General features: G+C 42.9%; 1 long non-coding RNA gene and 1 other non-coding gene across 2 annotated transcripts in view; one reads left to right on the top strand and one right to left on the bottom strand.

The window, feature by feature from the left end:
• Window positions 1–24,571, top strand: part of LOC144889560 (uncharacterized) — a 452,052-nt gene that overhangs the window by 3,192 nt on the left and 424,289 nt on the right. The gene's annotated exons all lie outside the window — the stretch shown is intronic.
• LOC137419464 (uncharacterized) overlaps window positions 1–24,571 on the bottom strand; it is a 264,183-nt gene that overhangs the window by 91,829 nt on the left and 147,783 nt on the right. The window contains exon 6 of the transcript XR_013621867.1: window positions 19,636–20,391. This is a non-coding gene — a transcript (uncharacterized LOC137419464). The remainder of the gene's footprint in view (window positions 1–19,635; window positions 20,392–24,571) is intronic.

Here is a 24,571-nt window from a genome sequence, read left to right as displayed (position 1 = left end):
CAGTAGTACATGTTTAGGTCGCAGTTCGGCAAACTTTGACATTCCAATCACAATATCTGGAAATTGTACTTTGAATGTCTGATAGGCCTCAGCTATCATCATCACCATATGCCGTTTTTGGTGTCTTGTCTTGGGACCATCTGCAGGCCAAATAGTAATGAAGTCTGCCTTTCCAGGCATGACACGAGATATCGAGTCACTTTGGTAAAATGTCTTGTCTGGGTGTAAAATGTAAATTTGTAAAATTTGTAATTAAATTTTGTAATAAATTTGTAATTTTTTGTAATTTGTAATTTGTAATAAATTTGTAAAATAAAATGTAAAATGTCCAACCCTGGTGTTGGGCTAGCGGCTAGGGTTCCAGCTTAGGATACCAAGGATCCTGGGTTCAAATCCCGGTCGATTGCTGAATTAACGCCAGGGGGGTTGACTCAGCCTGTTCATCCTTCCGTGGTCGGCTAATTGAGTACCAGTTCACTGGTAATTCCCTGTTTGTCGTTAAAGGCGGCAAAAAGGGTTGGCGTCAGGAAGGGCATCCGGCCGTAAAACATTGCTTCAAAAAGGGGACCGAAAAACAACAACAACCACGGTTCCCGAAAAAGGCCAACCCCCGCTTTGCGGGGAAAAATGGCCTCTAAAGGTGGTTTTTTTTTTTGTTTTTTTTTGGTAAAATGTCTTAACAGCGTCGCTACTATCCTCACCTAGCGCAGCCGCAGATGCACGGGTTTTTACCGAGGGCAATTTTACTTTAAGAACGGTGGAGACTAGACTTTTAACTACCGCTTCTTTCTTCCTTGGGCTGAATGGGAGGGCATTCTCTGCACGTCTCCTTGCTCTTCCAAAGGATGCATTAGACTTGTATGTCCCATGCATGGACCATGCGTTTTACAGGATTGATCTTTCTTGGGTGCACCAACCATGCCCTTCTTAACACGCCATTTCTCAGTAGTTAGCTTCCCTCTTCTCTTCAATGTATGAAGTTCCGAAAAATCCATACATCCTCTCCTGAAAGCTTTTCTGTCCCTGTCACTTTTGAGGTATTCCTGCCACGTTTCATCGTCTTCACGCAGCCTCCTCCTCCTTTCTCTTTGTCGCTCTGCTGCAGTCTTTGTCATTTTCCGAAAATACACAAAAGTATTAATTAGCTAACGTATTGTTTAAAACAATCAATTGACTTACTATCCTGAGTAGAAATCTGTTATTTTTCTATCCAAATGCATATATTTTGCAAGAATAAAACATTTCAAATACATTTTCCTACCTTTCGAAATAGGATAAATCCTTTAATAACTAGCCGAAACCCGTGGAACATCCACGGAAGGGAGGATGTGGTGTATGGATAGAGTGTACCATTATGGATGGCATAGGGGAAGAGGAGCGCTCATGGGATCTTCTTCTTCCGTTAAGCTCCAATTTTTTATCTTTAAGTTAAGTCCAATCAGTCCTCTCTGCTGGAAGTGCTCAGGCCATGCCTGCCCGTTCTCATACTTTTATTTCCGTTCGGTGTAGAAAGAGATTGACATATCGTTCGTCTGTTTTCAGCTCGTTGTCTTTAAGCTTCCTTACGTCTCGCCACCTGCTACACCTCTCTGAGTTACGAGGATTTATGCAACGCACCCCGAGTATCGCAACGTCACTCCATTTAATTTTATTAAAATGACGATAAAGACGTGAAACCCGTGGAACATCCACGGAAGGGAGGATGTGGTGTATGGATAGAGTGTACCATTATGGATGGCATAGGGGAGCGCTCATGGGATCTTCTTCTTTGCAACGCACCCCGAGTATCGCAACGTCACTCCATTTAACTTTATTAAAATGACGATAAAGACGTTTCCTTATATATCCTAATTTAAAATGTTCAAGGGAATAAAAAGACCATTTGGTTTCACACCACCCATGTTCACACCACTCGACTGTCCAATCAGTGGACGGCTCGCATTGCCTTCGCCCAGCAGATGCCAATACGATGGTGTCATAAGATAAAATAAAGATGGATTCTTCTTCATCACATCGCATCGCATTCTCTTCCTGTGAAACTGTTTCATAGAACTGTGTCGTTTATGTATATTTTTCTTTTATTACATTCACGTAGTTTCACATTCTTGACTTCGTGGAGCTTCAATATTTTGTGGTTCAAAAAAATAAAATAAAGATGGATTCTTCTTCATCGCATCGCATCGCATTCTCTTCCTGTGAAACTGTTTCATAGAACTGTGTCGTTTATGTACATTTTTATTTTATTACATTCACGTAGTTTCACATTCTGGACTTCGTGGAGCTTCAATCTTTTGTGGTTCAAAAAAATAAAATAAAGATGGATTCTTCTTCATCGCATCGCATTCTCTTCCTGTGAAACTGTTCCTCCATTTAACGTTTCAAAATCAAAACTTCAAAAACTTCTTCACTTCGATTCAAAAAAACTTCAAACTTCAAAAAACGTTTCCAAAACGTCACTCCATTTAACTTTATTAAAATGACGATAAAGACGTTTCCTTATATATCCTAATTTAAAATGTTCAAGGGAATAAAAAGACGATTTGGTTCACACCACTCGACTGTCCAATCAGCGGACGGCTCGCATTGCCTTCGCCCAGCAGACGCCAATACGATGGTGTCGTAAGATGGCGTCGTATCGGCCGATAATCGGATGCTTTTGGGTCCCAAAGTCGGTGAATTCAGATTTTTCGAGTATGGCTGTACGTGATAAACAAAGAGCGCGGTTCGTAGATGGAAAATGCATTAGTGCCGTGGGCATCGGGTCACTGGGTGCGGCGTAAAAGGGATAACAAAGTCGAGTCCTTACGGTATTATTATATAGATTAATAATAATTCATTTATTTTGTATAGCACTTTTCAAATAGCCCAAAGGCGCTTTGACAGAGTGGAAAACATAATGCATAACAATACATGAAAACCACAATTGCAAAAAGACAAGAATCAATAGGGAAATATTTAAAGCAAAAGGAGGGAGAAGGAGAAGAGATAGTCATGGGTTAAATGCTGTGGGCTGATTGTTGAATGCAGTGTTGAATAGGTGGGTCTTTAGTGATGGTTTGAATGTGGTGAGTGAGGAGGAGTCTCTGATGGTGTGAGGTAGTGAGTTCCAGAGGGTGGGAGCAGCGATGGAGAAGGCCCTGTCCCCCCAGGATCTGAATTTGGTCCGGATGGAGGGGGTCAGGAGGTTGGTACCAGCAGAGCGGAGGTTGCGGGTGGGAGTGTGTCTGGAGAGGAGGTCAGCCAGGTAGGATGGGGCCAGGTTATGGAGGGCTTTGTATGTCAAGAGGAGGATTTTGCACTGGATTCTCTGGGGGATGGGGAGCCAGTGAAGCTTGTAAAGGACGGGGGTGATGTGGTCATGGGTCAGGGAATGGGTGAGTAGACGGGCAGCGGAGTTCTGAATGTATTGGAGTTTATTGGTGATTTTTGAGGGTGAACCTTAGAGGAGGCTATTGCAGTAGTCCAGACGGGAGGTGATGAAGGCGTGGATGAGGGTTTCTGCAGCCGTGGAGGAGAGGGATGAGCGGAGACGGGCAATGTTTTTCAGGTGAAAGAAGGCTCACTTTGTGATCTGTTTAGTGTATTTGTCGAAGGAGGGGGTTTGGTCAAAGATGACGCCAAGATTCCAGATGTGAGGGGAGGTGGATACTGGGATACCGTCGATGTTGAGGGCAAAGTTATGGGTGGATTTTGTGAGCGTTTTTGGGCCAATGATGATTATTTCAGATTTATCACAGTTAAGCTTGAGGAAGTTGATTTGAAGCCAGGATTTTATTTCAGTGATGCAGTTTGTCAGGATAGAGTGGGTGTCGGTGGAGACGGACTTGGTGGAGATGAAAAGCTGGATGTCATCGGCGAAGCAGTGGAATTGGAGACCATGACATCGGATCAAGTGACCGAGGGGGGACAGGTAAAGGATGAAGAGGAGGGGGCCAAGAACTGAACCTTGGGGGACACCTTGGGGGAGGGGAGCAGTGGGGGATTTGCAGTTATTGATGGAGATGAACTGGCGTCTGTCAGAGAGGTATGATTTTATCCAAGAGAGGGCAGTGCCGGTAACGTTAAAGGTGGATTCAAGTCGGGTGAGGAGGATGGTGTGATCGATGGTGTCAAAGGCAGCGCTGAGGTCGAGGAGGACGAGAATGTTGAGGTTGCCAGCGTCAGAGGAGAGGAGAAGGTCGTTGGTGATTTTGAGGAGAGCAGTTTCAGTACTGTGGTTGGAGCGGAATCCGGATTGGAATGTTTCATACAGGTTATTGGCAGAGAGGTGATGTTTGAGTTGAGTGGCTACAGCACATTCCAAAACTTTTGACAGAAAGGGTAGGTTGGAGATGGGTCTGAAGTTGTTTAGGGTGTCAGGGTTTAGACCAGGTTTTTTTAGAATGGGGGTAACAGCAGCAATTTTGAGGGAAGGTGGGACGATGCCTGTAGACAGGGAGGAGTTTATTGTTGCAATGATAAGTGGAGAGAGAGCAGGGAGGGAGGCCTTGACAAAGCTGGAGGGGATGGGGTCAAGAGTGCAGGTGGCAGTTTTCATTCCTGTGAGGAGTTCAGAGAGGTGAGTAGGGGAGATTGGGGAGAACCGAGACAGGAGGGGATGGCAGGACAAGGGGGGGGGGGCAGGTGGTTGGAGGGGGAGTGGGTGCGGCGGTGGTCAAGCTGTTGTAGATGTTGTCAATTTTGTGTTGGAAGAAAGAGAGGAAGGAGATGCAGTTGTCTACTGTGAATGACTGGGTGGTGGTGTTCAGGGGGCGGAGGAGTTTGTTTATTGTCGAGAAGAGTGCTTTTGGGTTTCCGGAGCCAGAGTGGATAATTTGAGAGTAGTAGGCGGAGCGGGCATGGGAGAGGGCATCTTTGTAGTGTTGCAGGTGGTCCTTGTAGGCTTGGGAGTGAACTGTGAGACCTGTTTTATTGCGGAGTCTTTCAAGTTGGCGAGCACGAGTTTTCATCAGGCGGAGTTCGGGGTAAACCAGGGAGCAGAATGGGTGAAGGAAACTGTTTTGTTTTTTACAGGCACAAGCTGGTCAAGGCAGGAGGAGAGAGTGTGGTTGTAGTAGTCAGTGAGGTCGGAAGGGGTGTGGAGGTCAACGAAGGGAGAAGTGGACATTTTTTCAGAGAGGGTGGATGAGAATGATGTAGGTGAAAAAGCGTTTAGCTGACGGAAGGTGATAGTGCGATAATGTCTTGGTGTTGGGGTGGGGATGTTGATGGTCATAGTGATAGCTAAGTGGTCAGAGAGGGTGAGGTCGGAGCCAGAGAGATGGCGCAAATTTAATCCAGTGGAGCAGACAAGGTCCAAAATGTGACCACGGATATGGGTAGGAAAGTCGACATGTTGAGTGAGGTTAAAGCAGGTGTGTAAATCAGTGAAGTCAGTGGTTATTGTGGAGTCAGTGGAGTCCATGTGGATATTGAAATCACCAAGGAGGAGGATTGAGGGGGAGAGGGAACATAGCTGGGTCAGAAAGTAGGAGAAGTCAGACAGGAATGATGGGTGTGGTTTGGGAGGGTGGTAGAGGACAGCCATGACTGACTGCGTGTGACCAGAGAGTTTAAAAGCCAGGTGTTCAAATGATGAGGATGAGCCGATGGGGATGAGGCTGGTCCTGATGTCTTGACGGTGGATAACCGGAATTCCACCACCTCGGCCCTCCGAGCGTGGTTTATGGACGTAGGAATATCCATTGGGTGTGGTGAGGTTGAGTGTGTAGTAGTCCAGAGGTTGTTGCCAGGTTTCGGTGAGACAGAGAAAGTCCAGTTTGTTATCCAGGATGTATTCGTTCAGGATGAGGCATTTGTTGTTGAGGGACCGGGTGTTGAACAGGGTGAGCTTGATGTTGTTTTGAACAGCAGGGATGAATTCAGGTGATTTAGCCAGGGTTGGTAGGCAGGAGGTGCGATCGTGTGCGTTGCTGTGACCAGGTGCGCTGGGACGATGAGTGGGAGTGCGCTGAGCCGACCAAAGGACGGGGATGGAGTGACCTGATTGCAAATATACAAACTTACGACCGGAGCCACGGTGAATGTACCTGGGTCGTCGGAGGAGTCCATTTGATTTGATGGCAGAGATGCATGATGGGGTGGAGCGGGTATTGAGCAGAAGGAGCCTTGCGGTGGAGTAACACAGAGCCATGCCAGGCAGGAGCGGAGAGACGAGACGAGGCCAAGGTTGAGGAGGTGAAACAATGGTCCCATCCCATGGGAGCGGGCCCGAGGAAACAAAGGAGCCAGGTAGGTGAAGCCAGGAGCAGAGCCGGGACCAAGCAGAGGGCAGGCAGGAGCAAAGAGACGATCACTAGGCCAAGGTTGATCACAGCAAAGCGGCAAATGCAGCGGCAATCGACCGCCGCCGCTGCAAATCTAGATCACGGCGGGAAACCACCACCAAACCGCTGCAATGGTCACAACCCATGAGAGCGTGCCCGAGGAAACAGCGAGCAGGCGAAGGAGCCGGGCAGGCGAAGCAGGGAGCAGAACCGGGGCTATGCAGAGGGCAGACTCAATGGCCAAAAAAATCCGCACGACCACCAAAAAAGCAAGCAACTGACAGTGGCCTGGTCGAAGAAGCGGCGAGCATGTGACGCCTGCGTCTTCATACCGGACCGGAAGCGGGTATGAAGCTTTAGAGGAAATTGTTGTGAAATGAAAGGGGATTATTAAATGAAAGGGGAAAGTTATCACTAACCAAAAATAACATTTATATTATACATCGTCAGTGGAGTTATAAAACTATTGAAAGTTCGATGGCAATATAGTGCGACCCTGTCACAAAAACTGTGGTTCCGTCACAAAAACAGTGAATCCGTCACAAAAACAGTGATTCCGTCATGTTGACTGCGATTGGCTGACTGGGTAATTTCTTGAGGAAATCACACAGAAAGCTTGTTTACATGATTGCTGAAGAGGTTAGACAATCATAACTTCATAACGCCCTTGCTTGCAAATGAGAGGTAAACAATATCGAACTTGTGTGACGGAATCACAAAATATGCACGCTTTCTCCCTGTTGGACAGAGCGTTTGCAACAATCCATTTTTTACTGAAAATCTACCGTTATTGATTTCAAACTGGTGTCTAAGTAAACTATAGATTAATCAATAATGACATACATAACTTTGTGTCCATAGACTTACGTTATAACTATGGATGGCGACAAATATTGCATCACTCTCAAATTCAAAAAGCGCACTCGTCTCAAGCTTGTTTACTTCCGGTGTCAAACGGAAAAGTTCATCCCTTGATACAAAACGAAATTAAAAGTCAGCGTTTCTTTTTGTTTATAACCAAAACCTACGAGATAAATGGCACAATAAAATCAGCACAAGGAGTATAAATTAATGGATTTAATTTTTTACACGTGGGTGACGATTTTCATGGAATTCATGATGTTCGACATTGTTATGCCTTCCAGAGCACCTGGAACACAACTGCGAAAGCGCCACTGCATCCCTGGGAATGGCCTCAGCGAATCGTGGCAACGCCTCCATCTCGATTATGCAAACCTATTAACGGCAGCATGATTCTCATCATCACTGACGCGCACACAAAATGGATCGATGCCAATGTGACGCGTGTTACCACATCAGCCATTGTCATGGAAAAACTCAGATGCTGTTTCGCCACTCATGGTCTGCCCAGGATGATCGTGAGTGACAACCGTTCATGTTTTTCCAGTCCGAGTTTGCCAAGTTCACACGTCGGAACGGCATCAATCATAAGTTTGTCAGGCCACATCACCAGGCTTCAAATGGCTTGGCCGAATGATCCGTGGGAATCATCAAATCCAGATTGCAGAAACTTCAGGAGAAAAACCTGGAAACAAAGCTGTCTGGTCTCCTTTTCAAATACCACATCACGCTACAATGAACAACCGGTGCAGCTCCGTCTGAGTTATTGATGAAACGACACCTGAGATCGACACTTGACAATCTCAAACCGGACATATCATCAAATGTTTATCAGAGCCAGCTTAATCAAAAGTTGGTCCACGATAAGTCATCCAACAGTCACTGTATCAACATCGGAGATCCAGTGTTTGCCCGAAATTTTAGTGGAGGTGCGACGTGGCGACCGAGGGACATCATTGAGAAGCCAGGTCCACTGTCCTGCGTGATTTTCCGGGCCAATTCGTCGACATCAGGACCATCACTGTCACATCACATCACTGTCAGTCGATAGAGCCTCCAGCATCGTCACAGTCAGAACAACAGTTCAAGCCACCACTGTCGGAGATCGTCGAGGCCGCCCCAGCCGGCTCAGATGCCCCAAAAACCTCTGCAAACGCCACACCCTTCGTGGAGACCAAAGGAATCACCTCGGACTCTGTATCCACTGGTACACCACGACACTCAATGTGCGAGAGAAAAGCACCCGACCGTTTGCATCTTTGAAGATGCTTCTTCACGTTGGCACTTGTTCTATTTTCGCGTTGACACTTGTTCTATTTTCATGTATTTTCATAATCGTTTGCACACATATTTTCACATGTTTTTGGAAATGTTGCTTTTGGAATGTCAATTTTGGAAATCTAGCACGTATTGCTCTTGGTAATTTTGGACTTAAAGGGGAGGATGTCATGTATGAAGGTTCAAATATTCCCCATTTTATCTGGACACCATGACCGCGGGTTTATTTCCGTTTCCGGAAGTTACGGCTCAGCACAGATGGCGCTGGGGTGAATCCGGCCTGTATCTGCAGAGTCAATAAACATATGCAACAATCGATCGTAGTCTGTCGAGATACCTTACAGGCACTTTCGAGAGATTTCCAAAAAAATCCAAAAGTTTGTCTTCAGGCACTCACTGAAGAACTTCTGAAAGTTTGACGAAGATTTGTTCAGCCATATCTGAGAAAGGCTCTCTTATAGAGTAGAGATGTGATATGATACGAGGAAGAGTACCCGTTCCAAGTGACGGATAAGCTAGCAAAAGAATGTGTGTGTGTGTGTGTGTGTCTGTCATCGAGAGTGCTTTGATTTCCATTTCCCGGTCTTTAAAAAGTTTCAGAATCGCCCTGCAGAGTCAGACTCGTGGGTCATGACTGATTGAAATGGCCGGATATTTTCAGCAGATCCACTTCGACAACACCAATCGCCACCTGTTTAAAGCTTTGAATTGGACACAATTTGGGTTCTAATGCAGGAGGAATTTTAAAAATGGATCCTGCAGATCTTCAAGTCCCTTTCAAGCAGGTTCCAGTATCGTAACATGTTATTCTTTGAAGGTTTGAGTTGAGATGATAGTGTCCAAGTCTTCGGCTGGAGAGAGCCACCCCGTGGTCTCTGTGAGAAAGCCAAGGGAATATAACTGGGGAAGCACCACCGGGTTAACCCATTAACTAAGCCTTCCCTTACAGTTGGTGTCCCATTGGGATTGCCATACCTGATCCTTGCAGAAGCTCATCATCTGTGACGGGCTCAGAGGGATTGGGGAAACACACTCGAGTTTGAGGGCACATTTCTCCACCAGGTCACGGCTTAATTTCCCCCAATGCCCAGATGAACAGGTATCCAACACAGGTTGACCATCATTCCCCTCCAATTGGCACTATTGATAAGATGCAATACCTCTAACCAAGTCGCATATACATCCATCCAGCAGGGATTACACTTCCTTTTGTGCAGAAAGAGAATCAGAAAAAAATAACGGTGTTGAGTGGATTAAAATCAATTATAATCCATTCCAGCTCGAATACGAGTTTGGTGGAGAACACACAGATGGTTGGAGAGCCTCCGGGCCTTGGTAACCTTTGTAACCTCAACACATGTGCATATTTGGGCACCTGTTCTAACAAGGGACGGGACTTAGGATCCATCTTTATAAACGTGGAGAGGTAGACTCAAAACCGAGTGGGAGGCTCGACGGAAAGGAGGAGGGTTACGTTTTCTCCCATGTGAATGATATTCACAACAATCTCCGAAAATGGCTTCAGCTGGATGGTTGGCCACAGAAGATGCGATTTTAGCCCTGAATTTCAACCGAGAGATTTCTGAGCAATGGTGGACATCCAATACATTTCCCAGTGGAAGGTCAGGAGAATCTCGCTACCCCCCACTTGAAGGGCAGACAACCGAGACATTTCCCAGTGGAAGGTATGGAGCATCTCCCCAGCCTCCACTGGAAGGGTGGACAACTGAGACATTTCCCAGTGGAAGGTCAGGAGCATCTCCCCAGCCTCCACTGGAAGGGCAGACAACCGAGACATTTCCCAGTGGAAGGTCAGGAGCATCTCACCAGCCTCCACTAGAAGGGTGGACACCCGAGACATTTCCCAGTGAAAGGTCAGGAGCATCTCCCCAGGCTTCACTACAACTACAAGGGAAGGGCAGGGACTGTGCAGCGACCTCTTTTTCTTCTTTTGAGTATAAATTCCGTTCATTTTACAGAATCCCAAGGATCTACCTCCGCCACGCCCCTAAACACTTTGGCAGGAGTCGAGTTCCGGTAAACTTTGAAAGGTTCGATTCGAATCTGGGGTGATTATGGTTCAACCGGTGTGGTAAATCCGGGTGTGTTCTCTAATGTAACTCGACAGAATCGACAAACAATGATCAATTGTCGTACATTTATTAACTCTCAGCAAACAAGGGCATTTCACGTCCACGCCCTTTGCGTTCTGACGTCAATCCCGAAAACGGAAAGGGAAACATTCTCCTTATTTTGAATTTTATTCCGTTTTCAGAGCTGCGAGGCTCGATACACGCCATGCGCCTGAACATGTGCGTTGCAAAGAAAATATATTGAAAAGGAGGCCTATGGGACATCCATAAAACTATAAAGGTCTCCCACACGCTTTCACAAAATTGAGGACCGCCTTGCACAAACGAGGATGCTTCTGGTTTAAATGACCAAAAATGACGGGCAGGTCAGACCTATCGATCGCATCCTCTCGAACAATTTTAAATCGGAGCAACCTCAGTCCATCATGTGGGCGGCATACCATCAATAAGTGAGATAAATCTTCGGGTTCCCTATAGCCTTCGCAATTCCCGAAAGGGTGACACCCTATCACGTGAAGATACGCATTAAGGCGACAGTGCCCAAGTCTAAGCCTGGGGAGAGCCACCTAGTCCCTCTGGGACAACTGAGGTAGCCGAAAAGGGGTGGTGGTGGTGGTGGGGGGGGGGGGGTCACGTCTGGATTCACCCTGTAACAGAACTTCGTGGTGGCATCCCATAGGGATTGTTATTTTTTGACGATCATGTCCCAGGCCACATTCACAATTTCAGACGGAAACCAAAGGGATTTGGGTGACACATTCGGATGTGAGCGCACACTTGGCTGCAAGATTGCAGTCCTTGTTCACTCCGATGCCCACATGAGCGGGGATCCAGCACAGATCGACCACAGATCCTCTCAAACGCGCAATGTTGATCAGGACTGGATGATTGGTCCCAGAAGATATAGATTTGGCCCATAATTTTAGCTGAGACACCTCCAAGCGGAGGGATAGAGGCATCTCACCGGCCTCCACTAAAAGGGCAGAAATAGGTGAACTCACGAAAGCGCACAGAAAGACACGCAGGGCTGTAGCCTGAATGGCTTCAAGTTTACTGTGGTTGGTTTTTGACATGTCTGAAAAAACCTGGCTACCATCATCCAGATGAGGGCGGATAAGGGCTTTGTACAGGAGAAAATGACTTCCCTGGTGGGCTCCCCAGGAAGTGCCAGTGAGGCATCGAATTAGATTTAGGCCCTTGGCGCATTTAACTGCGACCTTCTTAATGTGGGAGCTCCACGTAAGTCCCTTGTCGAAAACAACACCCAGGAACGACAGTTCAGTCGATGTTCAGGTTCCACCAACTGATATTGATGTGTCCTGGACCACCCTCTTGTGGGGACAAAATTACGAAATTGGATTTGGGCCCAGCGAACTGGAACCCCCACTTCTGGGCACACAGCTCCACCAAGCTTATATCTGCATGAAGTTTCCTCAACGCAAAAACTAAGTTTTTACTCTGGACCCACAAGGCTATGGCGTTTGCAAACAGCAGCATCTTGCCGTGGATCCCTGAGAGGAAGGCTATATCATTGCTCATAATGTTGGAAAGTGTAGGGCTTAAGCAGCTACCCTGGGGGACTCCTTCTTTCAGATGAAAGTAGGAAGAGAGGGTTTGCCCCACTCTCACTTGAAATGATCTGGTGGCCAAAAAAATCCCAGATCCACCAAAACATTTTGCCATTGATGCTGAGATGGTGCAGCTTGAAGAGCAGGCCTTCCTGCCAGACTGTATCGCAGGCTTTGTGAATGTCCAGGAAAACACAAAGTAAATAACACAAAACGTCAGCCAATAAAACAATGTTGTCGACAGCTGAACAGCCCCTTCGGAATACGCTCTGGGATTCATTTGACAGGTTGTTCCGTTCAAGGAAGAAAACCAGGCGACTGTTCACCATCTTCTCCATTAACTTGCTAACCACCGAGATGAGGGAGATGGGGCTTTATGACGACAGGTTTTGGGGATTTTCCCCCACTTTAAGGATTGGGACGACTATAGAGTGTTTCCACTTTTTGGGAAGTTCTCCTAAAGACCAAACTCTATTAAATAGGCCAAGAAACACGCCCAACACCTTGTCTTCCATCTTCTTGAACATATGAAAGGTAAATAGGTCGGGGCCAGGGGCACTGTTCCTAGATTTATGAACCACTTGCCGAAGTTCTCAGAGGGAGAAGTCCAGATTTAGAGGGGAATTTTTGGGACACCAGTCATTGAGGTTTTCTGTGTGCTGGGACTGGAACTGGAACCTGGACATCTTCGACTCCTTGTCGGTGTTGTTTCTCTAATCAATTCAGAGAAATGTTTGCCCAAGGCCTCGGCCTTGTCCTTATTCGTGGAGGAGGTTCCATCAGGGGAAACAAGTACAGGGATGACCATTCCCCATCTTTAATACCGCTCATGGATTTCACCTCCCTCCAAACAGATTGAAGAGAAGAGTCCGAGCTCAGGGAAACGTTCAACGTATGATTTGGTATTTGAACTGGACAAGGGACAGCTTTGTCTCTAAGTTTCCCTTCCAAAGTTTCTTCAATCCGGATTTGATGATTCCCACTGAACGTTCTCCAAGCCGTTTGAATACTGGTGATGTTGTCCAACAAACTAATGGTTGATGTTGTTCCAACATGTGAACTCAGAGCTGGAATACACGAACCATTGTTACTCACGATCATGCTGGGTAAACCACAAATGGAGGAACAACGTCTGGGTTTTTCGATGACGATCTGTGATGTAGTACCGCGCGTCACGTGGTCACATCGATCAATTTGGTGTGCGTGTCCGTGATAATCAGAATGGTGGTGCCATTAACAGGTCCTGCATCACCGAGATGAATATGATGCCACGGTTCACTGGGCCATTACAAGGAATGCAGCGGTGCTTTCACAGGTGTAATCCGTGTGCTGTGGCAGAGGTAACAATGTCGAACATGATGTTCGATGTCACCATCAAGGTTTGGCTACCACACATAGCTTCCAGCGTTGTTCATTGCTGGAAAGATAACTTCATGATGACGTCTCAACTGGAACGATCAAAGATACTCGAGCAGAGCAAGACGAACCACTCGGCCATAGCCCATAAAAAAGAGTGAAGTACGCACTGGGCCGGAACTGCCGCCATTTTAGTAAAGCAACTTACCTGCGGCGCTCCAGGACTCCTGCGTCACTGACAGCACTGAATGGTGAAAGGTTTTCTTTTTCCTTTCTGTGCAAAGGAGGGGAGGGAATACCAATTTGAAGTTGTTTTTTTTTCGAGCTACTTTTCGTGTGTAAATGAATGGGATTAATTGCTTTATGAATGAAATGTTTTATTCTGGTGACATGATGGTAGAATCACTGGTGTTTTTGTCACAAGAAATAAATTAAAAAGAACAACAAAAAAAACTATCGGGATTAAACTGCAACATGCAAATTTCTGGAACAGTGTTGACTTGTCTCCTTGGTGCTGTCCGTTTGCTTTTCTGGTTAATTTGAAAAAAAACATTCTTGTAATTTGTTTTGAGGGTGAGGGATGGGCAGGAAGTTAAATATATGGCATTAGTCCATATTCCCCTTTTATTTGTAATCATATTCAGACTTGTGGTGTCCATAGGTCTCCCCTCTCTCCAAACACACACACACACACACACACACACACACACACACACACACACACACACACACACACACACACACACACACACACACACACACACACACACACACACTATAATGCTAAGGAATGTGCAAAATACCAGCAAAACTTTCAGTCTCTCCAGTTCATTCACAGAATCAAAATTACATTCACATCAATATTCTCTCATTCTCTAATCTCACAATCCTGGCAAGCTTTTCTCTTTTCAGTCTTACATTTCCAAAATACCACAATTGTGTATCATTTTATTTCCTATACTGACAACTTTTGCAGAGTGCATCGACCACCACCGATCTTATTTGAACCATCCATCAAAGACTTACTAAGAAGAAAATAACTTGCAAAATCTCCACAATGTACATCCTTCAATATCAAGCATCAGCTTTACACTTTCTATTGATACAAACAAAATGATCAACCAACATTTTCAGTCGTGTATGCAAATTGACTTTACTTTCTTTCTTCCGTATAAGTTCTGCTTCATCATGGTGAATATTACCACACTGCCCTACATGTGCCCTTACATGTGCACGTTGTCCAACGTCTTTACGAGAAACACTTGCAACCGTCCATATATTAGATCTTATTTGTGCGACACCTTTTCAACTCTTCGACACTTCCTCTTGACAGTGGCATGATGGTCACGTACAAATGTTGCAACTATTCTGGATTTCCCTCGCTCACTGCAACCGTACAAACTCCTGTAGACATCCAGCTGATGCATGACTTCATTGAGCAGGAGAGAGATATTGTCTCTCTGTCTTAGATTTAGTGTTGGAGCATTTGTTTTCCCGTGGGCATTTCGTGAACATTTTATTTTCTTGCCTGGAAATTGTAGTTTAGGATGTTAGAAAACAAATGAAATATGGCGCCAATTTTTTTCAGCGAGTTTTAGTGTGTTTTTATGCAAATGAATTATGACGTCATTTCTCGCAAAGTATACAAGTATCCGAATCGTATAACGCTGAATAATTAAATACGTAAATAAGGGTACGCGTTGCACACGTTTCAGTCTCTGGGAGGAGCGTGGTTCAACTCACCACCATGCTCTGGTCATACAAATTCCTGGTTCTTGTTCATCATTTGAACAGCTGATACTTGTGGATTGTTCTGCTTATTGTAGGTCTATAAGGGTATGCCTGAAAAAATACTGTGCCCTGGCATGCCCCCAAAATTTGACAATGGTATGTATTCAGTTATTTCGCTCCTAATACGAGTGAAAATGTATCAAACTTGCCTCAGATTTTTATTTTGTACTGTTATTACTATTATATAATTATAAGTGAATTGGTCTTTTGTCACAACAATTAACAAATCTGAATGGCCCTTTATTATTGTGAGATCACTACAAAAACAACTCATGTTTCTGATGTTGTAACTGTCTATGACTCAAATGGAATACCTAAAATGTGATGTCAATCTTTATGCTTTCTTTCAGGTATCTCAAGACTATTGAACAATTAAAAAATAAAAGGCACGCCCAAGCAAACCATTACTACTGTGAGATTCAACCATGGAGAGTCCTCCTGTGAAACGACCACGGATATAACTTTTAAACGACTACAGTATGTGTATAATATGTCAGAAAATATCTAGTGAGCGGCTTGTGAAGGAACCTGATAAAGGAACTTTAAAGAACATTCTTCACTATGTGACAGACCGAGCAAAATATTGTGAAATTGTCTTCCATGAAGCAAGTAAACGGTTGGAAAATGCCACTGAGGATATGCTAAAATGTGACGGTGCAACTTATCATGTCAGTTGTAGAAAAGATCTTGTGAATTTACAGAAACTTTCCAGGGCCAAAAGAAGATATCAAGAAGCACTCACTTCCAAGAACGTCAACGTACTATTGCGGACATCAGGGCGGCCATCGACTTCGTCATCCCCTCAAGAATTTGAGCCTGCAGAATCTTCATATAAACAGCGCCCTTCCCGTTCGTTCACTGCTAGATATGACAAGAATCTATGCTTTTTTTGTCAAACGCATAAAGAGAAAGAACCTGTCCATGCTATACAGAGTGCAAGCCGTGGAAAGCAGCTTCATGATTACGTGAAAAATTGTGACAAAGATATACAAAGTGTACCTAAGTAGTGCTATTCATTCCGAAGATGCACTCTCCATAGCTGTGAAATATCATCGAATTTGCTGGCAAAGTCACGTTGCTCGCGGTTCTGGATGTTCAACTTCTGGTACCGCCTCGAAGAAACAGTCGATAAATGAGAAAGAGGTTGCTGCCAAGGTGGAATATCTTGATATCATACGAGATTTGCTTGAAAAGAGTAAGATACTGTCGATGGATGCTGCGCATACAGCTTACCTGACGATCTTAGAAGAACATAACTGTGAGAGTACGCCTAGTCATAAAAGCACGCGACGTTTGCTCACAGAAAATATTGAGGGCATTGATTTTATCCCTGCCACACGTCAAAATGAGTCAGATCGGTTCTGTTTCAGTGCAGCTAAGATAACCGCAATTGAAGCAGCTCTCTGTGAATCCAATATCAACGATGACATGAAAATGATCTTCAACTGTGCCAAAGTTCTGCGAAAGGACATTCTTGACGCCCCACATTGGTCTTTTGATGGCACATTAGGGTCAGATTTAAGTGCAAATATTCCTACAAGGCTTCTTACATTTCTCCAATGGATTATGAGAGGCGTGGCAACTGAGCTCCCAACTGAAAAGCGCAGAAATTACGCAAATCAGAAAGCATCAACGATAGCACAACATATTATGTATGAAGCAAAATCTGACAGACAGGTGCGCTACCGGCCAGAATCAACAGAAGAAGCTTCATTTAGCCAATGGCGGGAGTACCCTGTCCAATTTGGAACTGGCATCTTTGTTCACCAAAGAACTAGAAGCAAAACATTAATAGATGTTGCGCCTAAGGCAGTGTTGGAGCTTGTGAGATGCGGATGCAAAGGAAAACTGCGTCACCTTGAGTTGTTCTTGCAAGAAACATAATCTGAAATGTACAGATACCTGCATCGCTTGTGAAAAAAACTGTGAGAACAGAAACGAACTATTGAGGAATGCTGGCGATGAAGACGAGAGCAATGATGGAGATCTCCACATTTAACTTATAAACGCAGGTATGGGTACAAACTAGTGGATTGTTCAAACGTACATTCCTATCCCAAACGTAATTTGCATAATCAAATTATTTGTTCTATCTTCGATAGAAGCAAGATGTACTCTTTAAACCCAAAAAATTATTGGAACGTTTAAATACTCAAAGAACAATTGATGCTAATGTATGAACTTGTCCAATGGGTTTTATTACATCAAAAGCAATTTGCATACAAAGGGTTAAAATGAGGCAATTTGCTTTAAATTACTATTTTTTAGTGGCTAAACGTATTCTAAATAACAACTATCCAAAAGGAAACATTAAAATGTTTAAAACTATGAAGTGTTCAAGAACAATAACAGGAGCATATGGTCCTATACAATAGGTATTATGACGTAATCTTTAATTTGCATAAAAATGGTCGAAAATATGCATTAAAAAATTGGCGCCCGATTTTAAATTATTCAGCTAGGTCTAAATAACAAATCCCAACAAAGAAAACAAAATGTTCACAAAATGCCCAAGGGCCCCAATATAGTGACATACGCTCCAATACTAATTCACTGAATTCAGTATGAAACGCTTCCTCACAATATTACACAAAATTACAGAAACAAGTGAACAAAAAAATTTATGCTATATTAAAACGGCAATGTAGGGATGACAAACTACAGTCTAAAAAAGGTCCAAAACAAGATATGGATGATGTTGGTTTCGAGAGTAGTTGACAGTATTGCCATCACATGACAATCCCTCCATCACTGGCTCCAGACTATTGTCTTGGGCTGGGCCTCACCAGAAGTATGAGAAGCTCCTATATTTCATTTCTGCATAAGTATAAGAAGCTCCAATATAATTTCAGGGACTTCTTGCAGCTTCAGTTGTCTTTCCGACTTTTAGTTTTTACCAACTTAGAGTAACCAATCACAAATGGAGATAATTATAGAATGCTGTTACAAGAGATGTTCATGCAGTTTGTAAGAAGTTGGTGATCATGTACTGATATTATAACATTGCACCCAGGCTGCTAATCTGTAGAGTCTCAGTATGTGGCTGCATAACAAAAGTAATCAAGTACTGGTGTAACCAGTGGAGTGTTTGTCGAAGCTTGAAGCAATAAGTGATTAAGTGTAAATGAGGCAGTGATGTAGGGATTGTTATGTGATGGCAATACTGTTAGCTACTCTCTAAACCAACATCATCCTTGTCTTGTTGAGGACATTTTTAAGGCAGTCGTTTGTCATCCAAACATTGACTTTATAATTTAGCATAAATTTATTTATTCAGTTGTCCATTGTGAATTCTCACGTGCGTTTTTGAGGGTGGGGGCTGATTAAATGATGTTCCACAACATGTGCATTTGTATGGGTGCAAGGTTTTTCCGGTCTTTCTACCGGGGGAACTTGTTAGCCGGTATCTGTAACTTTTGGGCACACTACATTGAAAATGACATCACATGTAGTACACAAACAATAACTGCATTGAAATAAAGGTACAGTAGCAAACGTAGGTACAATATTCACTGTTATCGGCGGTCGGACAGAATCCTCGTGGTGTTCCCTTGGACGCTCACAAGTCTCCTCTGGGACTGTCCTGCCAAATGCATTGTCGGCCTTGGATTCCTGCTCCACTCCAAGTTGCACGAATAATCCTCCAGGCCAGCACCTTCTGTATAATCAGCGCTCAAAAGGAGTCCGCACTCTCTTCCGGAGATGTAAGTATTCCACCCGACACACAGTCCAAATGAGGCTTGCTGTACTGGCAAAGTTCCATCTTCAACGTGGCTTGCAATCGCATGAGTATCACTTTGCAAAGCCTCGCTCAGCAACACCTGCTCCTCCGACTATTCGTCCTCGCGCTCCAACCAAGACATGTCGAGTGAGCAACACGTACCAACCAGGAAACATCGAGAGCAACACACACCAACCAGGAAACATAGAGAGCAAACACCAAGAGATCAAGGGGCACCAACCAGGAAGAGCCAAAAGAAAGAGAGATCGGGACCTCTGAATATTTATCAAAAATCATCGCGATGTTATAATCACACATCATTCCTTCACGGCACATTATAAACAAGAACTCAAAGGTTCCCTCAGCCCGGAATCCAATAATACAACTGAATTATTTTCTACCCAAACCGACAGCACCGCTTGGGCAACAATCACTGGCCCATTTCGGTGATCCACACAGTTTAGGGGAACGCTTTAAACAATCTTTAACCAATGGTCAATCTGCCTTATACATAACTACATCTTATCCAGTCGTTGCTATGCCTTCATCATATTTTTTCGATTGACCGCTTTCGCTCACGCTGACTCGAAATGTTCCACTGTATATATACATCGTCATATTTTAACTGGCACCGATCAAGCATAGCGAGAGAAGCGTTTTTAACTGGCAATGGGCGTTGTGTGACCATTGTGAAATCTCATGTGCCTTGTAAGGTGGGATGACCAATCATAAGATTTTCCACAACTTGGGCATTTGTGTGGGCGTTCACCATTGTGAATTCTCATGTGCCTTGCAAGGGTGGATGAATGATCAAAAGATTTTCCACAACTTGTACATTTGTATGGGCGTTCATCATTGTGAATTCTCATGTGCCTTGTGAGGGTGGATGATTGATTAAAAGATTTTTCACAACTTGTGCATTTGTATGGGCGTTCACCATTGTGAATTCTCATGTGTGATTTAAGGTGGGATGATCGATTAAAAGATTTTCCACAACTTGTGCATATGTATGGGCGTTCACCATTGTGAATTCCCATGTGCTTTGTAAGGGTGAATGATTGATAAAAAGATTTTCCACAACTTGTACATTTGTATGGGCGTTCATCATTGTGAATTCTCATGTGCCTTGTGAGGGTGGATGATTGATAAAAAGATTTTCCACAACTTGTGCATTTGTATGGGCGTTCACCATTGTGAATTCTCATGTGTGATTTAAGGTTGGATGACTGAATAAAAGATTTCCCACAACTTGTGCATTTGTGTGGGCGCTCACCATTGTGAATTCGCATGTGTGATTTAAGGTGGGATGTTTGACGAAAAGATTTCCCACAACTTGTGCATTTGTATGGGCGCTCACCATTGTGAATTCTCATGTGTGATTTAAGGTTGGATGACTGAATAAAAGATTTCCCACAACTTGTGCATTTGTATGGGCGCTCACCATTGTGAATTCTCATGTGTGATTTAAGGTTGGATGAATGATTAAAAGATTTTCCACAACTTGTGCATTTGTATGGGCACTCACCATTGTGTTTGTGCAGGTGTGATGTAAAGCTGGATGAATAACTGAAGGATTTTAAACAAATTTTGCATTTGTGTGGGTGTTCATCTTTCTCTGCTTTGTGAACCTGGTGAAAATCATCGTGTGCAAACAATTCAGTATTCGTTTTGCTGTGTTTGGAAAAAGTCCTCTTGTTTGTTTCAGTTGGCGAGTCCTGGGGATCTGTGTCTCTGCTGTTCATAAAAATAGGTGCAGTCTCCCTTGTAGATTCAATGGATCCACCTGCAAATACAACATCAAATGACCTGTAAAAAATGTGATTTTGTTGAATACTCTTGATATAATTCTGACAAATGTACACAAACATGTGCATATGTATTTGTTCCACTGCAAAAAAGTTTTTAAAAAACATTATTGATGTAAATATACAGTACTGTGCAAAATTTTGGGTTTTCCTCAAGATATTCAAACTGTTGTGGTTTTAGAAAACCGCTCAGAGGCAATGGCAACCACCATACAGGTGCCTTCGTGTGGTTATTTTCGTAGGGCAAGATTAGAATAGCTCCTTCTCCTCATGTAGTGGGTTAGAGTGTCATCGAATGCGTTGGTGAAAGTTAGAGATGACGTGTTCTGTGTCCGAGCTCTTCTCCGAGCCGAGATCTAATATTAAAAAGACCCCCATTAGACCCTTAAGACCCCATTTGACCATCAAGACCCTTTGCCTTGACACTAGATTTTGAATAATATCGGATGAACCCTTTGAATACACCAGGCATGCCAAGTCACAGACAAGGTTTCTTGTGCCTCAGCTTGCCTTTACTGAGTCTAAACATGTCATGACATGTCACATTTTGTGATGTTTCAATGTTTTCTCCAGTCATACGATTGCTTCATGGTTTTCTACAGCAGTACAATTGCATTCATGATCCACTCACTATTGTGTGTGGTCCCATATGTGCAACAATAATACATCCAACTTGATTGATCGATGCATTTCAGATCCAACATTCTTACCCCAGGTGATAAAGGGTGATGAGTCTGGGTTGAAGGGTATGATCGGGAAATGAAAGCATAGACCTCCCATTGAAGACACCTGTGTCACTGAGACCTTAAAAATGAGTGTCAGTCGAGATCGCAAGTGAAGGTCATGCTGATTGCGTTCTTCGATGCGGATAGAATTGTTCATGCAGAATTTCTTCCCAAAGGTGCTACCGTTAAGGCGGGTTTCTCCGTGGAAGTTATGAAACGTTTTTCAATCTTTGAAACATTTTTTTCAAATCTTGGGCACTTATGATTTGTTCTCTGTCCCAGTTGAGCCGACCTTTTCTTCGCCATTCCAATGAGCCATATTGGTCCATCCCCACTCTGTCCAATTATTTTTTTGTACCTCCCGACATTCCACGTACATTCAGGATGCACTGTTTTTTTGTGAAACATTTTGTGGATGGTAAGGAGTTGTCTCGTTTTGTCTAACTTATTGATTTCTGATTGGGGCCAGTTCATTATTTTGCATCTGCATTGGAATACAAGGACTTCGAGCTGGTTTACAGCTTTGATTTTGTTTCTTGGGGAGAGGTATGTTTTCAGGATCAGCTTCGTTCCATGTTGATATTCTTTGGCAATTGTTTTGCGCATTTGTTTGTGACATATTTGGTGGCCCTCTTCTTCTCTGAGGTATTTGTGTGATGCTTTATTTTCTAACTGCTGCATTGTTGTTTCAAGGTCAATTTTCATGTTATCTGTATTTGTTGGTTTACCTTGTACAAATGTGCACTGGCACACATATCTCGTCCAAATTCTATTCGAATGCCCTTGGAGAACCGTTTTACTAGTTTTAGTTATTCAATCAATATTTCATAATTTGCTGTGAAGAGCATTAAATCATTAATGTACAGTCGATGTGTCACCTTTCCTTCAGTCGTGGCTAAAAATATTGGCACCCTCGGGGTGTACTTACTTTTTCCACATGCGAAATTTGCATTTCTGTTTATTTAAATGATTCAATGGATGACAAAATGTAAATGTTTCTTGATATTTGTTATATTATATCATCTTTATCTATCAATATTGTAGAAATGAAGATCAAATAGCTGTATGTTGAAATATGTTGAAAAAGTCAAAACTTTACATGGGTTGTACTTACTTTTTCACGTGACTGTACATATATATGTATGTATATATATATATATATATATATATATATATATATATATATATATATATATATATATATATATATATATATATATATATACATACATATATATACATACATACATACATACATACATACATACATACATACATACATACATACATACATATATACATACATATATATATACATATATATACATATATATATACATATATATACATACATACATACATATATATATACATATATATACATATATATATACATATATATATATATATATATATATATATATATATATATATATATATATATATATATATTTCACCCCAAATATATATATTAAAGTCTTCACCCCTTCACCCCAAATATATCTTACGATAATTCACCAAATGTCCATTCGAAGGCACCTCAAAAACGGCTGAACCGATCGCAATGAAAATTTGGGTGCGATATTCCTGGGACCCCTTGGAGTAAAATAGGCTATATTGTATTTCCAATTTTTTCCCAATTTTCCAGTTTTTCCAAACACGATGGAATAATATATCCCGATATGAACAGTGATGTGGCTTTTATTGAAATTCTACAAATACTGTTTAGATTTTGACGAGAATTATGAACCTGCCGCAAATTCGGAAGTGGACAGATGACGGCAATGCGCGTGTTTGATAATATCCCAATACAACCGTCATTCAATCGTAATGTTAAATGGTTTAACGTTAATCGTGTTTATTGTTTTGTTAAAGTATCAATTGATGATTGGAATTGAGTGAATACAATTACGATTTTGAATTTGTAATTGTATTCACACAACCGTACGGAACTTCACATCAGGATTTCAATATTTGTTTATGTCACGAATGTTGTTAAAAGTTTATTTTTTATATTGATGTTATTTAATTTGTGATTGGAGTTATGCTGCTTGGAATGAAAAAAGAGATATCGAGTTCAAGTGAATGACGAAATGCCATGATGATATATTTATTTTCTTTCTAAACTTTCTACTTTCTCAGTATTATTCCACTTATTAGTGGTATTATTGTTATTCTACTATTTTTCTGAGTATATTCTACTTTCTAAACATGAATTCACGGATCGCCACATGCAGATTCGCCATTGACTGGGTATGGAACACACGTACCTGTTTGTTTGCGAGCGGGTACGTTTTTCAGGAAGGTCCTTCACGAACTTGCTGTCCACGTCTGACGTGCGACTGAAGGTGCTACAGGAACGTGGAATTTATTGGTTTCATGCTTTAGCATTCGCTGTTTCTGTATTGTCTGTTTGCTTCTGGCCTGCCACCCGTGCGTAGAAGGAAACTACATATACCAGTGAGGTACCCATGCACAGCATGGTGCATAGCATGGGTACCTCACTGGTATATATAATTTCCTTCTCTCCCCGTGTTCCTTCGTTCGTCCTTCGACCATGTGTTTCACCCCACCGGTTGTTTTTTTTCTCTCCTTCCTTCATAACACAATCCTCTCCAGCAGACACTTTTCCAATTCCAGTTCTCACCATCCTTCTTCAACTTTATCCTTCTTCCTCTGATCCACTTTCACAAAGCATTAACAAAGAATATAAAAAGTAGGCCTCTCCTCCCATACTAACACAATTGCTTGTACACCTCCCTGTTCCTTCGTCCACTGCTCTCCTGGCTGCCAATCTCCTATTCTTCTGTTCCTGCTTCTGAACCTGTGCTGGAATCATTAATCCCCCTTGGGAATCCTTCATGCCCTCATTTAGGGAATTTCCCCAGAAAGTTTTCATGATTTAGTTTTAAAATGTTTAAACTTTCCCCTGAAGTGTTGCATTCTGTTGTATATTAGAACACACTTTTCTTCTTTAAAAGGTTGTTTTTGATTTGCTCAGCAAATCTCTTCATTTCAAAAAAATATTTCAATGTCTTATAGTTCTTCCTTCCTACATTCCCAAAACTCACCTGCATTGCACCCCTCCTCAACCGTTTTCAAATGGA

Source organism: Myxine glutinosa, chromosome 1, assembly GCF_964187855.1.
Source record: "Myxine glutinosa chromosome 1, kmMyxGlut1.1, whole genome shotgun sequence".
NCBI classification, from domain to species: Eukaryota; Metazoa; Chordata; class Myxini; order Myxiniformes; family Myxinidae; genus Myxine; species Myxine glutinosa.
Note: the sequence above shows the minus strand (reverse complement) of the source record. Positions and strands in the feature narration are given on the sequence as shown.